At 39.2% G+C, this 15,254-nt stretch overlaps 1 pseudogene; it reads left to right on the top strand.

Moving 5' to 3' along the window:
- Positions 1 to 3,292: 3,292 nt before the first annotated feature.
- LOC128655606 (histone H2B type 1-J-like) lies at positions 3,293 to 3,662 on the top strand (annotated as a pseudogene).
- The last annotated feature ends 11,592 nt before the right edge of the window (positions 3,663 to 15,254 follow it).

Genomic DNA, 15,254 nt, shown 5'->3' with positions numbered 1-15,254 from the left:
TTGTTGTTGGATATTTTCAGTAACACATCCAAAAAAGCTAACTCAGTTCTTGAACTATCATGTGTAAATTTTAAGTTCATGTCATTGTCATTTATGTATTTAAGAAAGGATTGTAGTTGTGTGTCAGTCCCTTTCCAAATTACCAACAGGTCATCTATGTACCTAAAATATGCTTTTATGCAAGATCTAAATGGATTCTCATCGGTATAGATCTTTATTAACTCAAAATAACTTAAATACAAATTCGCATAGGAGGGGGCAAATTTTGCCCCCATCGCTGTGCCACACTTTTATAAATAGTATTGTCCCAAAAACAGAAAATAATTATGGGTTAAGAGGTATCCTACAGTTTTAATAAGAAACTCAATGTATTCAATGTCATAATTGGTGTGTCTTCTCAACATTTGGTAAAGTGCAAACAATCCTTGATTGTGAGGGATGCAAGAATATAGAGAAGACACATCAATAGAGACAAGAATACAGTCCTCGTCTAAAGTTGTCTCTTGCAACATATTCAATAGGTGCTTGGTATCCCTGACATGTCCAGGGGTAGAAATGACAATGGGTTGTAACTGTTCATCCACAAAAGCTCCTAGCCTCTCCCCCAGTGTACCGATGCCAGAAACAATTGGCCTACCTGGGGGAGAAGTCAGGCTCTTATGTATCTTAGGTATATGTTTAAAGGTGGAAATTTGAGGGTGAGTAACTTTTAGATTTTCTGCAGTGGCAGTTGTAATGAAACCTCTATGTACTGATAGATCTAACAATTTTTCAAGATCCTGCTGAAATTTCAGAGTGGGATTGAAACTAAGTTTGAAATAGGTTTTAGCATCCTCGAGTTGTTTTAGAGCTTCCTTAATACAATTATCCTTATTTTGTACCACTACAGCACCACCCTTGTCAGAATTAGTTATCAATACAAAGTGGAGGTGAGCGCCAGATAGGCTGAGGATAGGGAAGGGAGCGCCAGTTAGGCTAAAATAAAATATGCTGGTTGGCAAATATATATGATAGTGAATATGATAAGATGTGTTAAAAATCGAAATTTAATCTACACATCTTATCATATTCACTATCATATATATTTGCCAACCAGCATATTTTATTTTAGCCTAACTGGCGCTCCCTTCCCTATCCTCAGCCTATCTGGCGCTCACCTCCACTTTGTATTAATCTTATTTACACATTGGGAACGCTAGGGTACCCATTGAGGAGAGCTAGAGGTATCCCCCATCCCCCTTTCCTTATCTGTTTTTTGCGCAGGTTATACATCTCTTTCTTCTAACTGTCAGAATTAGTTATCACCAGATTGTCATTGCTCTTAAGTTTGTTAAGGGCAATCCTCTCCAATTTGGTCATGTTATCACCTTTAATTTTGTTAGCCTTTTTCTTTTTGTTTAAAGCTTGATGCAATTCAATTAATTCCCTCTCAACTATAGTGTGAAATGCCTCTATTAAATCACCCCTCATTTGTATGGGGTAAAATTTTTCATTTTTAGATTTTTCCTTGACTACTGGAATAATATGAGAGCTAGTGTCATGTCTAGTGCTTTCACTGTTGAGACTTGTTAATCAATAAGGCTGCATTGTTCCTCAAAATTTGACACATTGCTACATGTTGTTGACTTTGTTTCACAATCAATGTGATCATAGGCATTACATTCAGAAAAAGTATCTGAACTGAAATGTCTTTTTAAAGTAAGGTTCCGCATGAACCTGTTCACATCTAGCAATGTGTCAAATAATGAGAAATCAGTTGTTGGGGCAAATGATAAACCCTTGGATAACACCTTTAAATCTAGTGATGACAAGTGTGTGCTAGATAAATTCACTACATTAATTTCATTGTTATCATTTTCATTTTGTGCTATATTGTAAGGCATTCTTTCTGATACAGATAAAGAGTCTTCATTTCTGAAAGTCCTTAATCTTTTTTTTATCATGCCTCCTCTTCTTCGACTGGGATATCTTGCTGGGAGCTCCTTTGTGTCCTCCCCGTTTTTTGGCTGTCTCCTTTGGCCTACTTCTCTCATCTTGTTTGACGTGCTTGCCATACTTGTTTCTGAGACCACAATTGGACTACTGCCATCCTTCGGACGGACACTACCATCACTTAAGCCTTCCGCTTTGGGGGTTGATGCTTTTGGACTCTCCGCTGAAGATGTTTCAAAGCTTGAAAAAGTAACTTTCTTACTGACTTGACCCCTTCGGTTGTTACTGTGTTGGCCTTTCTTATTGCTGGACCTGTTAGAGTTTCTTTGTATAGAGGCCCAATTGTAAACCACATCAAGGTCATAGTCCTTGCAGTCGCGATGGTATTTCTTCGCTTTTCGGTCTGATAGATCATCGTTGAGCTGTTTCATTGTTTCTGCAAGTTGTTCAGTATAACTTTCATATCTGGGATCAGAAATAAATAAAACAGTATTTTCCTTAACTGTATTTAATTCATCCATAACTTCTGTGTGTGTTTTTAAATAAATACCTGCTTGTTTCTTATATTGTTTTTTTGCAAAGTGGGAAAATAATGCACATTAGTGGGCAGATACTAAAAATACACTGAATTGAAAAAAATATTACAAAACTATTTTATAATCAGACATTTTGTATTAAGTGATGTATTACAGCAGTTTGTGTTATGTATTAAAAAAAAATTTATGTGTGGAACAGAGAAGACTTTATTTTTAGAACTTTAGTTCTTATTGTAAATCAAAACCTATTACTTTGTGCACGTCACCTTTTTTTCTTTTTAAACAGAATAGGTTTATTAAACGAGATATTTTATTAATTGTGTTTTAATTTCAAACTTAGAAAGCAACACAATATAATTTAGCAATTCAGCTGCAGCCAGATAGACGGGAGCACCAGTTCCCACCCGCTCAGTGTAGTTCCCCTTCCGGAGCAGCCTGTGCACACGGCCGACTGGGAACTGCAGACCGGCCCTAGATGAGTGAGTCTTGGCCTTAGCACGGACTTTACCGCCTTGTTTGCCTCTTCCTCACATGATTAGAAAGTTTTACTTGTAGCAGAGAAACAGTAACTAAATCCCCTCACTACTCATTTATACCTATGGAGAACAAAGACCTTACTGTGATTGGTCAGTTTTGGAAGGAACCAATGAAATTTAAAATTTAGTATACACCACTCATAAACTACTTAAGATATCACATGACATTTTAGCTAATCAGATATCAGCACACAGACCCACCCCTATTGATCCCTGACAATAAATAGAGCTCTTGGCGGCACTGTCAGTTATTAGTTCTCTGTGTTGTGAAGAGCTCATTTCCTAGCGATGCCTGAACCAGCCAGTGCCCAAGAAGGGCTCCAAGAAAGTGGTGACTAAGACTCAGAAGAAGGACGGCAAGAAGCAGAAGAGAAGCAGGAAGGAAAGCTATGCCATCTACGTGTACAAGGTGCTGAAGCAGGTGCACACGGACACCGGCATCTCCTCCAAGGCCATGGGCATCATGAACTCCTTTGTCAACGACATTTTCGAGCGCATCGCAGGGGAAGCCTCCCGCCTGGCTCACTACAACAAGCGCTCCACCATCACTTCCCGGGAGATCCAAACTGCTGTCTGCCTGCTGCTGCCGGGAGAGCTAGCTAAGCACGCCGTGTCTGAGGGCACCAAGGCCGTCACCAAGTACACCAGCGCCAAGTAACCCCTCTGTACTGTCATATACACCCAAAGGCTCTTTTAAGAGCCACCCACATATTCACTATCGGAGCTAAAACTGTTTTACAAATGTAAATACTGTAAATATCAATCTCACTACACATAAAAAAATATTATAAAATAATTAAATATTTGCTCATATACGCAATTTTCTATTTTTCCCATGATTGTAATTTTAGTGTTTAATCTTGTTACTTGTTACTCACATTATCTTCTTGCTCCTGTAGCCTCTTTATTAGTTATTATATATTTGTCTAAACTGTATTATTTTCAGTCTATAAGCACTGAGTTTGCCAATTATTTTAACCATAAACTAAATCAGATATTATAATATCTGATTTTTTTTACGGTTATAATAATTGGCAAACTCACACCGAGATTACGAGTTTGGCGTTATCCTTAAAAAGCAGCGTTGAGAGGTCCCAATGCTGCTTTTTACCTAACGCTGGTATTACGAGTCTGACAGGTACAGGCTCACCGCTCACTTTTCTTCCGCGACTCGAAGCTACCGCAAATCCCCTTACGTCAATTGCGTATCCTATCTTTTTAATGGGATTTCCCTAATGCTGGTATTATGAGTCTTGGAAGAAGTGAGTGGTAGACCTTCTCCTGTCAAGACTCCTACCGCATTTTAAAGTCAGTAGTTATTAGTTTTATGGGCTAACGCCGGAACATAAAACTCTTAACTAAAGTGCTACAATGTACACTAACACCCATAAACTACTTATCAATCCCTAAACCGAGGCCCCCCCACATCGCAAACACTAAAATAAAATTTTTTAACCCCTAATCTGCCGACCGGATATCGTCCCCACCTACATTATACCTATGAACCCCTAATCAGCTGCCCCTAACATCGCTGCCACTTACATTATATTTATTAACCCCTAATCTGCCCCCCAACGTCGCCGCTACATACAATTATCAACCCCTAATCTGCCGACTGGACATCGCCGCCACTTTAATAAATGTATTAACCCCTAAACCGCCGCACTCCCGCCTCGCAAACACTAGTTAAATTTTATTAACCCCTAATCTGCCAACCCCAACGTTGCCGACACCTACCTACATTTATTAACCCCTAATCTTCCGACCCCAACATCGCCGCTACTATAATAAATTTATTAACCCCTAAACCTAAGTCTAACCCCCCTAACTTAAATATAATTTAAATTAAATGAAATACATTTATCATAATGAAATAAATTAATTCTATTTAAAACTAAATACTTATCTATAAAATAAACCCTAAGCTAGCTACAATATAACTAATAGTTACATTGTAGCTAGGTTAGGATTTATATTTATTTTGCAGGCAACTTTGTATTTATTTTAACTAGGTAGAATAGTTATTAAATAGTTATTAACTATTTAATAACTACCTAGCTAAAATAAGTACAAAATTACCTGTAAAATAAATCCTAACCTAAGTTACAATTACACCTACCCTATCATTAAATAAATTACCTAAACTACCAACAATTAATTACAATTAAATTCAATAAACTAAATTACGGAAAAAAAAACACTAAATTACAGAAAATAAAAAAATATTTACAAGAATTTTAAATTAATTACACCTAATCTAATCCCCCTAATAAAATAAAAAGCCCCCAAAATAATAAAATGTCCCTACCCTATACTAAATTACAAATAGCCCTTAAAAGGGCTTTTTGCGGGGCATTGCCCCAAAGTATTCAGCTCTTTTACCTGTAAAAGAAAAATACAATACCCCCCCAACATTAAAACCCACCACCCACACACCCCTACTCTAAAACCCACCCAATCCCCCCTTAAAAAAACCTAACACTAACCCCCTGAAGATCACCCTACCTCGAGCCGTCTTCACCCAGCTGGGCACAAGTGGTCCTCCATACGGCAGAAGTCTTCATCCGATCGGGGCAGAAGAGGTGTTCCAGATGGCAGAAGGCTTCATCCAAGCGGCATCTTCAATCTTCATCCTTCCGGAGCGGAGCCATCTTCAATCCAGCCGACGCGGAGCCATCCTCTTCAAACGACGTCCTAACAAAGAATGAAGGTTCCTTTAAATGACATCATCCAAGATGGCGTCCCTTGAATTCCCTTGAATTCCGATTGGCTGATAGGATTCTATCAGCCAATCGGAATTAAGGTAGGAAAAATGCTATTGGCTGATGCAATCAGCCTATAGGATTGAACTGGCATTCTATTGGCTGTTCCAATCAGCCAATAGAATATGAGCTCAATCCTATTGGCTGATTGCATCAGCCAATAGGTTTTTTTCCTACCTTAATTCCGATTAGCTGATAGAATCCTATCAGCCAATCAGAATTCAAGGGACGCCATCTTGGATGACATAATTTAATGGAACCTTTATTCTTCGTTAGGACGTCGTTTGAAGAGGATGGCTCCGTGTCGGCTGGATTGAAGATTGCTCCGCTCCGCTCCAGAAGGATGAAGATAGAAGATGCTGCTTGGATGAAGCCTTCTGCCGTCTGGAGGACCTCTTCTGCCCCGATCGGATGAAGACTTCTGCCGTATGGAGGACCACTTGTGCCCGGTTGGGTGAAGACGGCTCAAGGTAGGGTGATCTTCAGGGGGTTAGTGTTAGCAACGCACCCCTGTTAACGCCAAACTCGTAATCTAGGCGTCAGTGCTTATAGACTGAAAATAATACAGTTAATAGCATTCTGTTTTCTTTCATGTAATTGGCAAGAGTCCATGAGCTAGTGACTTATGGGATATACAATCCTACCAGGAGGGGCAAAGTTTCCCAAACCTCAAAATGCCTATAAATACACCCCTCACCACACCCATAATTCAGTTTTACAAACTTTGCCTCCTATGGAGGTGGTGAAGTAAGTTTGTCCTAAGTTTTCTACGTTGATATGCGCTTCTCAGCATTTTGAAGCCCGATTCCTCTCAGAGTACAGTGAATGTCAGAGGGATGTGAAGGGAGTATCACCTATTGAATGCAATGGTTTTCCTCACTGGAGATCTATTTCATAGGTCTCCTACCTCACTTTTCAGATCGACGATATACTCTCATATTCCATTACCTCTACTGATAACCCTTTCAGTACTGGTTTGGCTATCTGCTATATGTGGATGGGTGTCTTCTGGTAAGTATGTTTTCATTGCTGTTTCTATTCAGAAGGCTTTGTCTGCCATCCCGCTTCTAATAAATGTAAAGGTCTTTTAAAACTTCTCATAAAGTTGATGAAATTTCAAATGACCGACAACATACTGAATTATCCTCTTCTGATGAGCATCTATCTGATTCAGAAGATCCTTCCTCAGATATTGACACTGACAAATCTACTTATTTATTTAAATGGAGTACATTCGTTCTTTGTTGAAGAAGTGTTGATTATATTGGATATTGAGGAGATTAGTCCTGTTGTTATTAAACTAGTAAACGTATTTAAACCTCCTGTGTTTATTCCAGAGGTTTTTCCAGTTCCTGATGCTATTTCTGATATGATTTCTAAGGAATGGAATAGGCCTGGCACTTCTTTTATTCCTTCTTTAAGGTTTTAAAAATTGCATCCTTTGCCAGCAGTTAGATTGGAGATTTGGGAAAAAATCCCCAAAGTTGGGGCTATCTCTACTGTTGCTAAACGTACTACTATTCCTATGGAGGATAGTATTTATTTTAAGATCCTTTAGATAGGAAACTTGTATCTTATCTAAGGAAAGTTTATTTATTTTCAGGTCTTTTTTTAGGCCTGCAATTTCTTTGGCTGTTGTTGCAGCTGCTTCAACCTTTTGGTTGGAAACTTTAGTGCAACAAGTATCAGATTATGATTTGTCTAGCATTGTTATCTTGATTCCACATGATAATAATTTTATTTGTGATGCCATTTTTTTATATTATCAAAATTGATGTTAAATCTATGTCTTTAGCTATTTTAGCTAGAAGAGCTTTGTGGCTTAAATCTTGGAATGCTGATATGACTTCTAAGTCGAGATTGCTTTTTCTTTCCTTCAAAGGTAATACATTTTTTGGTTCAATAGTTGGATTCAATAATTTCAACTGTCACTGGGGGGAAGGGAGTTTTTTTGCCTCAAGATTAAGATCTAAGGGTAAATTTAAAGCTTCTAACCATTTTTCATTCTTTATTAAGGAACAGAAATCTAATTCTTCCCCAAGGAATCTGTTTCCAATTGGAAGCCTTATTCAAATTAGAATAAATCCAAGCCATTTAAGAGATTAAAGCCAGCCCCCAAGTCTGCATGAAGGTGCGGCTCTTATTCCAGCTCAGCTGGTACGGGGCAGATTAAGATTTATCTAAGATGTTTGGATCAATTCAGTCCAAAATCATTGGATTCAGAGAATTGTTTCTCAGGGGTACAGAATAGGATTTAAAGTAAGACCGCTTGTGAGAAGTTTTTTTCTCTCACGCATTCCAGCAAACCCAGTTAAGCCTCAGGTTTTCCTGAAGTATGTTTCAGCCCTGGAGTTATCTGGGGTAATCATGCCAGTTCCGTTTCAGGAACAGGGTCTGGGGTTTTATTCAAATCTATTCATTGTCCCAAAGAAAGAAAATTAATTCAGACCAGTTATGGATCTAAAAATTTTGAATCGATCTGTAAGAGCAATTTTATAAATGGTGATTATAAGGTCTATTCTGCCTTTTGTTCAGCAAGGCCATTATATGCCCACAATAGACTTACAGGATGTATATATTCATATTTTTATTCATCCAGATTGCTTTCAGTTTCTGAGATTCTCTCTTTTAGACAAGCATTACCAATTTTTGCTCTTCCTTTTTGGCCTAGCGACAGCTCTAGGAATCTTTTCAAGGTTCTTGGTGTCTTCTCTGTTATCAGAGAGTGGGGTGTTGCGGTGTTTCCTTATTTGGACGATATCTTGGTACTTGCTCAGTCTTTAAGTTCTGCATAATTTCACACAAATTAACTACTGTTGTTTCTTCAAAGACATGGTTGGAGGATCAATTTACCAAAAAGTTCCTTGATTCCTCAGACAAGGGTCACTTTTTTAGGTTTCCAGATAGTTTCAGTATCCATGACTCTGTCTTTAACAGACAAGAGACAATTTAAATTGGTTTCAGCTTGTCAGAACCTTCAGTCTCTATTATTCCTTTCAGAGAGACCTCTCCAGCTTTGTATGCTGAATCAATGGTGCTGGGATTATACAAATATATCACAATTAATATCCTTAAATCCCAATGTTCGATTATCTCTGACTTGGTGGTTAGATCACCATCGTATATTTCCAGGGGCCTCTTTGGTTTGTCCAACCTGGACTCTGATAACAACAGATGCAATTTTTTTTCAGGTTGGGGAGCTGTTTGGGGATCTCTGACAGCACAAGGGGTTTGGAAATCTCAAGAGGCGAGATTACCAATCAATATTTTGGAACTTGTGCGATTTTCAGGGTTCTTCAGGCTTGGCCTCTATTAAGAGAGAACCGTTCATTTGTTCTCAGACAAACAATATCACAACTGTGGCATATGTCAATCATCAGGGTGGGACTCAGTCCCCTAGCTATGAAGGAAGTATCTTGAATACTTTATTGGGCGGAAACCAGCTCTTGTCTAATCTCTGTGGTACATGTCCCAGGTATAGACAATTATGAAGCGGATTATCTCAGCCGTCAGACTTTACATCCGGGGGAGAGTCTCTCCATCCAGATGTGTTTTCTCAGATTGTTCAGATGTGGGGTCTTTCAGAAATAGATCTGATGGTTTATCATGTATACAAGAAACTTCCCAGGTACCTGTCCAGGTACAGGGTTCTTCAGGCAGAAGCAGTGGATGCATTGACACTTCCTTGGTGTTGCCAGCCTGCTTATATTTTTCCGCCTCTAGTTCTTCTTCCAAGAGTGATATCCAAAATCATCATGGAACAGTCATTTGTACTGCTGGTAGCTCCAGAATGGCCACACAGGTTTTGGTATGTGGATCTTGTTCGGATGTCCAGTTGCCAACCTTGGCCTCTTCCATCAGGATTTCAAATCATTTAATTTGAAGGTATGGAAATTGAATGCCTAGTGCTTAGTCATAGAGGTTTCTCTGACACATTGATTAATACTATGTTACAAGCTCATTAAGCTGTTTCTAGGAAGATTTATTATCGAATTTGGAAGGCTTATATTCATGGTGTTCTTCTCATAAATTCGTTTGACATTCTTTTAGAATTCCTAGAATTCTGCAGTTTCTTCAGGATGGTTTGGATAAGGTTTTGTCTGCAAGTTCCTTGAAGGGACAAATCTCTGCTTTTTCTGTCTTATTTCACAGAAAGATTGCTTAAGCTTCCTGATATTCACTGTTTTGTTCAGGCTTTGGTTTGTATCAAGCCTGTCATTAATTCATTCTCTCCTCCTTGGAGTCATAATTTGGTTTTGAAGGCTTTACAGGCTCCTCCGTTTGAGCCTTTGCATTCTTTGGACATTAAACTACTTTCTTGGAAAGTGTTGTTTCTTTTGGCCATCTCTTCTGCTAGAAGAGTTTCTGATTTATCTGCTCTTTCTTGTGAATCTCCTTCTCTGATTTTTCATCAGGATTAGGTGGTTTTGCGGACTTCATTTAAATTCTTACCTAAGGTTGTGAATTCTAACAACATTAATAGTGAAATTGTTGTCTTTTCCTTGTGTCCTAATCCTAAGAATACTTTGGAGAAATCTTTACATTCTTTGGATGAAGTAAGAGTTTGAAATATTATGTTGAAGCTACTAAAGATTTCAGGAAGACTTCTAGTATATTTGTTATCTTTTCTGGTTCTAGGAAAGGTCAGAAGGCTTCTACCGTTTCCTTTGCTTCGTGGTATTTGGGGTCGGGTTAAGACCCGCCTCAGAAAATTACAGCTCATTCTATTAATTCAGTCTCCCCTTCGTGGGCTTTTAAGAATAAAGCTTCAGTTGATCAGATTTGCAAAGCCGCAACCTGGTTTTCTTTGCATACATTTACTAAATTCTACCGTTTTGATGTATTCACTTCTTCGGAAGCAGTTTTTGGTAGAAAAGTTTTTCAGGCAGCTGTCTTACGTTTTTTCTTTTCATTCATGAGAATAAACTTATATTTTGGGTTGTGGATTAATTTTTCAGCAGAAAATGGCTGTTTCTTTTATAAAGATATGACGAGTCCACGGATTTCATCCTTACTTGTGGGATTTTAATCTCCTGCTAACAGGAAGTGGCAAAGAGCACCACAGCAGAGCTGTATATATAGCCCCTCCCTTCCCCTCCACCTCCAGTCATTCTCTTTGCCTGTGTTATACTAGAAAGACATGGTAAAGTGAGGTGTTAGTTTTAGTTTCTTCGATCAAGAAGTTTTTTATTTTAAATGGTACCGGTGTGTACTATTTTCCTCAGGGGGATATGGAAGAAGATTTCTGCCCTGAGGTTGATGATCTTAGCAGTTGTAACTAAGATCCATGCTGGTTCCCACAAGACTTCTGAAGGTAACCATGAGACATCTTCAGTGTGGAGACCGGTTTTATGCTACAAGCAGCATTAAGGTATGTGAAGCCTTTTTTTCTGAGGAGACTTGGTGTATCAGAACTGGCTGGCATTATTTCCCTGTATGGGAATGGGGTAAGCAGTAATCCTAATTTATAAGAGGGGTATTACTGGAGTCCCTATATTATAGTTATCATTGGTTGACATTATTGGGCAATGTGACATGGGAGACAATGTAAAAACGATATATTACGATTTTTATTATTGGCATCTAAAATTTGTTTATTTTGGTTTGAGGGGTTGTATTGTGTATGTATATTTACTTTGGTGCAAACCGCATTCCCATGCGGTTGTGTTTGGGCCTACTCCGGCATTGACCTTAAGGGGCGGGGCTTATTTTTGCACGCTCAGATGCGCACTTCCTTCAGGCTAAGCAGCAGCAAGCAGTAACTCCGGTGGCTCCTGGACTGTGTAGCTGGTCTGAAGGGTTGGCAACTTGTTTCAAAGTACCCTGGGGGCAGGTAGGCGCCACAGCAAAGGAGTGGCGAGGTGCAGAGGGTATTTTTATCTATCTTTTGACTAGTTGTTGATATAAGTACTTTAAAGCCTTATTTCTGCCCTTGCTTCTGGGTGCAGTAATTTTTGGATTAACCAACGATTTTTAGTTACATTTGGGGTTAATTTAACATTAATTGAGCATTTTAGAAAAATTGTTCACTTTTTCTTTTCTTAAAGGCACAGTACACGTTTTTTCAAATGTTTATTTTATGCAATAAATAAGTGTTTAAACGACTTTTGTGGTATTACTAGTCTGTTCAACATGTCATGACATTGAGGATTTTCATTGTTCTATGTGTTTAGAAGCTATTGTGCAACCCCCTCTAACATTGTGTAACTCTTGTACTGAAAGGGCCTTACAATGTAAAAAGCATATTTTAAATAAATAAAGTATGCCTAAGGATGATTCTCAGTCTGAAGAGAATCAGGATATGCCATCCAATTCTCCTCAAGTGTCACAACCTTTAATGCCCACACAAGCGACGCCAAGTACTTCTAGTGTGTCTAATTCCTTTACTCTGCAGGAGATGGCTGCAGTTATGTCAACTACCCTTACAGAGGTATTGTCTAAATTACCAGTGTTGCAGGATAAACGCAGTAGGTCAAGTATTAATGTAAATACTGATTGCTCTGATGCTTTATTAGCTATTTCCGATGTTCCCTCACAACGCTCTGAGTTGGGGATCAGGGAATTACTGTCTGAGGGTGAAATTTCTGATTCAGGGAATGTTTTGCCTCAGTCAGATTTAGATGCTATGTCATTTAAATTTAAGCTTGAACACCTCCGCCTGTTACTTAGGGAGGTTTTAGCGACTCTGGATGATTGTGACCCTATTGTGATTCCTCCAGAGAAATTGTGTAAAGTGGATAAATACTTGGAAGTACCTACTTACACTGATGTTTTTCCGGTTCCTAAGAGAATTTCGGAAATTATTAGAAAGGAATGGGATAGACCAGGTATACCGTTTTCTCCCCCTTCTAATTTTAAGAAAATGTTTCCCATATCAGATACCATTCGGGACTCATGACAAATGGTCCTTAAGGTAGAGGGAGCTTTATCTACCCTAGCTAAGCATACTACTATACCCATTGAGGATAGTTGTTCTTTCAAAGACCCTATGGATAAGAAATTAGAGGGTCTACTAAAGAAAATATTTGTTAATCAGGGGTTTCTTTTACAACCTACGGCTTGCATTGTTCCAGTAACTACTGCAGCAGCTTTTTGGTTTGAGGCTCTAGAAGAGTCTCTTAAGGTTGAGACTCCATTAGATGACATCTTAGATAGAATTAAGGCTCTTAAGCTAGCTAATTCTTTTATTACTGATGCCGCTTTTCAAATTGCTAAATTAGTGGCAAAAAATGCAGGATTTGCTTTTTTAGCACATAGAGCATTGTGGGGGGTAGTTTTCAAGCCGTCAACCTCAAATACGCTGGAATTCCGCAGCATATTTGTGGCGAGGCTGATCCGCCTTAGTTATCAAAGGCTACAGACCGGCAAAAGTAGAATTTTGTGACGTAAGCTTCAATCCGCCGGACTCAGTCCGACACAGATCGATTCTTATGTCACTCCAGATGTTCCGCACACAAGTGCGGCACAATCTGACTACTTTTGCTAGTTATCAAAAAACTAGCAGGTACGCTCTGCACTTTTCCGGCCCAGCGTACCTGGTTTTCAATCCGCCGCCCTGGAGGCGGCGGATCCCATAGGAATCAATGGGAGTCTGACCATAGTGAAAGTTCATGTTCGCTGCTGCCAGATATCCCATTGATTTCTATGGGAAACATCTGCACCTAACACCCTAACATGTACCCCGAATCTAAACACCCCTAATCTGTCCCCCCTACACCGCCACTATAATAAACATGTTAACCCCTAAACCGCCGCTCCCTGACCCCGCCACAACTATAATATATGTATTAACCCCTAAACTGCCGCTCCCAGACCCCACCGCAACTATAATATATGTATTAACCCCTAAACCGCCGCTCCCAGACCCCACCGCCACCTACATGATACCTATTAACCCCTATCCTGCCCCCCCTATACTGCCACCCTCTATAATAAAGTTATTAACCCCTATCCTGCCGATCCCGGACATCGCCGCAACTAAATAAATAGTTTAACCCCTAAACCGCCGCTCCCGGACCCCGCCGTAACCTATATTAAATTTATTAACCCCTATCCTGCCCCCTACACCGTCGCCACCTATAATAAATTTATTAACCCCTATCCTGCCCCCCCTACACCGCCGCCACTGTAATAAAATTATTAACCCCTAAACCTAAGTCTAACACTAACCCTAACACCCCCCTAACTTAAATATTAATTAAATAAATCTAAATAATATTTCTCTTATTAACTAAGGCCTAGATTTAGAGTTGGGCGGTAGCCGTAAAAACCAGCGTTAGAGGCTCCTAACGTTGGTTTTAGGCTACCGCCGGTATTTAGAGCCAGTCATTAAAGGGTCTAACGCTCACTTTACAGCCGTGACTTTTCCATACCGCAGATCCCCTTACGTAAATTGCGTATCCTATCTTTTCAATGGGATTTTTCTAACGCCGGTATTTAGAGTCGTGGCTGGAGTGATTTTTAGACCTCTAACGACAAAACTCCAGCCGCAGAAAAAAGTCAGTAGTTAAGAGCTTTCTGGGCTAACGCCGGTTTATAAAGCTCTTAACTACTGTGCTCTAAAGTACACTAACACCCATAAACTACCTATGTACCCCTAAACCGAGGTCCCCCCACATCGCCGACACTCGATTAAATTTCTTTAACCCCTAATCTGCCGACCGCCACCTACGTTATACTTATGTACCCCTAATCTGCTGCCCCTAACACCGCCGACCCCTATATTATATTTATTAACCCCTAACCTGCCCCCCACAACGTCGCCGCCAGCTACCTACAATAATTAACCCCTAATCTGCCGACCGCAAAGCGCTGCAACCTACTTTAACCTTATGTACCCCTAATCTGCTGCCCCTAACACCGCCGACCCCTATATTATATTTATTAACCCCTAATCTGCCCCCCTCAACGTCGCCTCCACCTGCCTATTCTTATTAACCCCTAATCTGCCGAGCGGACCGCACCGCTACTATAATAAAGTTATTAACCCCTCATCCGCCTCACTAACCCTATAATAAATAGTATTAACCCCTAATCTGCCCTCCCTAACATCGCCGACACCTAACTTCAATTATTAACCCCTAATCTGCCGACTGGAGCTCACAGCTATTCTAATAAATGTATTAACCCCTAAAGCTAAGTCTAACCCTAACACTAACACCCCCCTAAGTTAAATATAATTTTAATCTAACGAAATTAATTAACTCTTATTAAATAAATTATTCCTATTTAAAGCTAAATACTTACCTGTAAAATAAACCCTAATATAGCTACAATATAACTAATAGTTACATTGTAGCTATTTTAGGATTAATATTTATTTTACAGGCAACTTTGTATTTATTTTAACCAGGTACAATAGCTATTAAATAGTTAATAACTATTTAATAGTTACCTAGTTAAAATAATTACAAAATTACCTGTAAAATAAATCCTAACCTAAGTTAAAATTAAACCTAACACTACACTATCAATAAATTAATTAAATA

The sequence above is a fragment of the Bombina bombina genome, chromosome 4 (assembly GCF_027579735.1).
Source record: "Bombina bombina isolate aBomBom1 chromosome 4, aBomBom1.pri, whole genome shotgun sequence".
NCBI lineage: Eukaryota > Metazoa > Chordata > Amphibia > Anura > Bombinatoridae > Bombina > Bombina bombina.
This window is presented reverse-complemented; position numbering and strand designations above follow the sequence as displayed.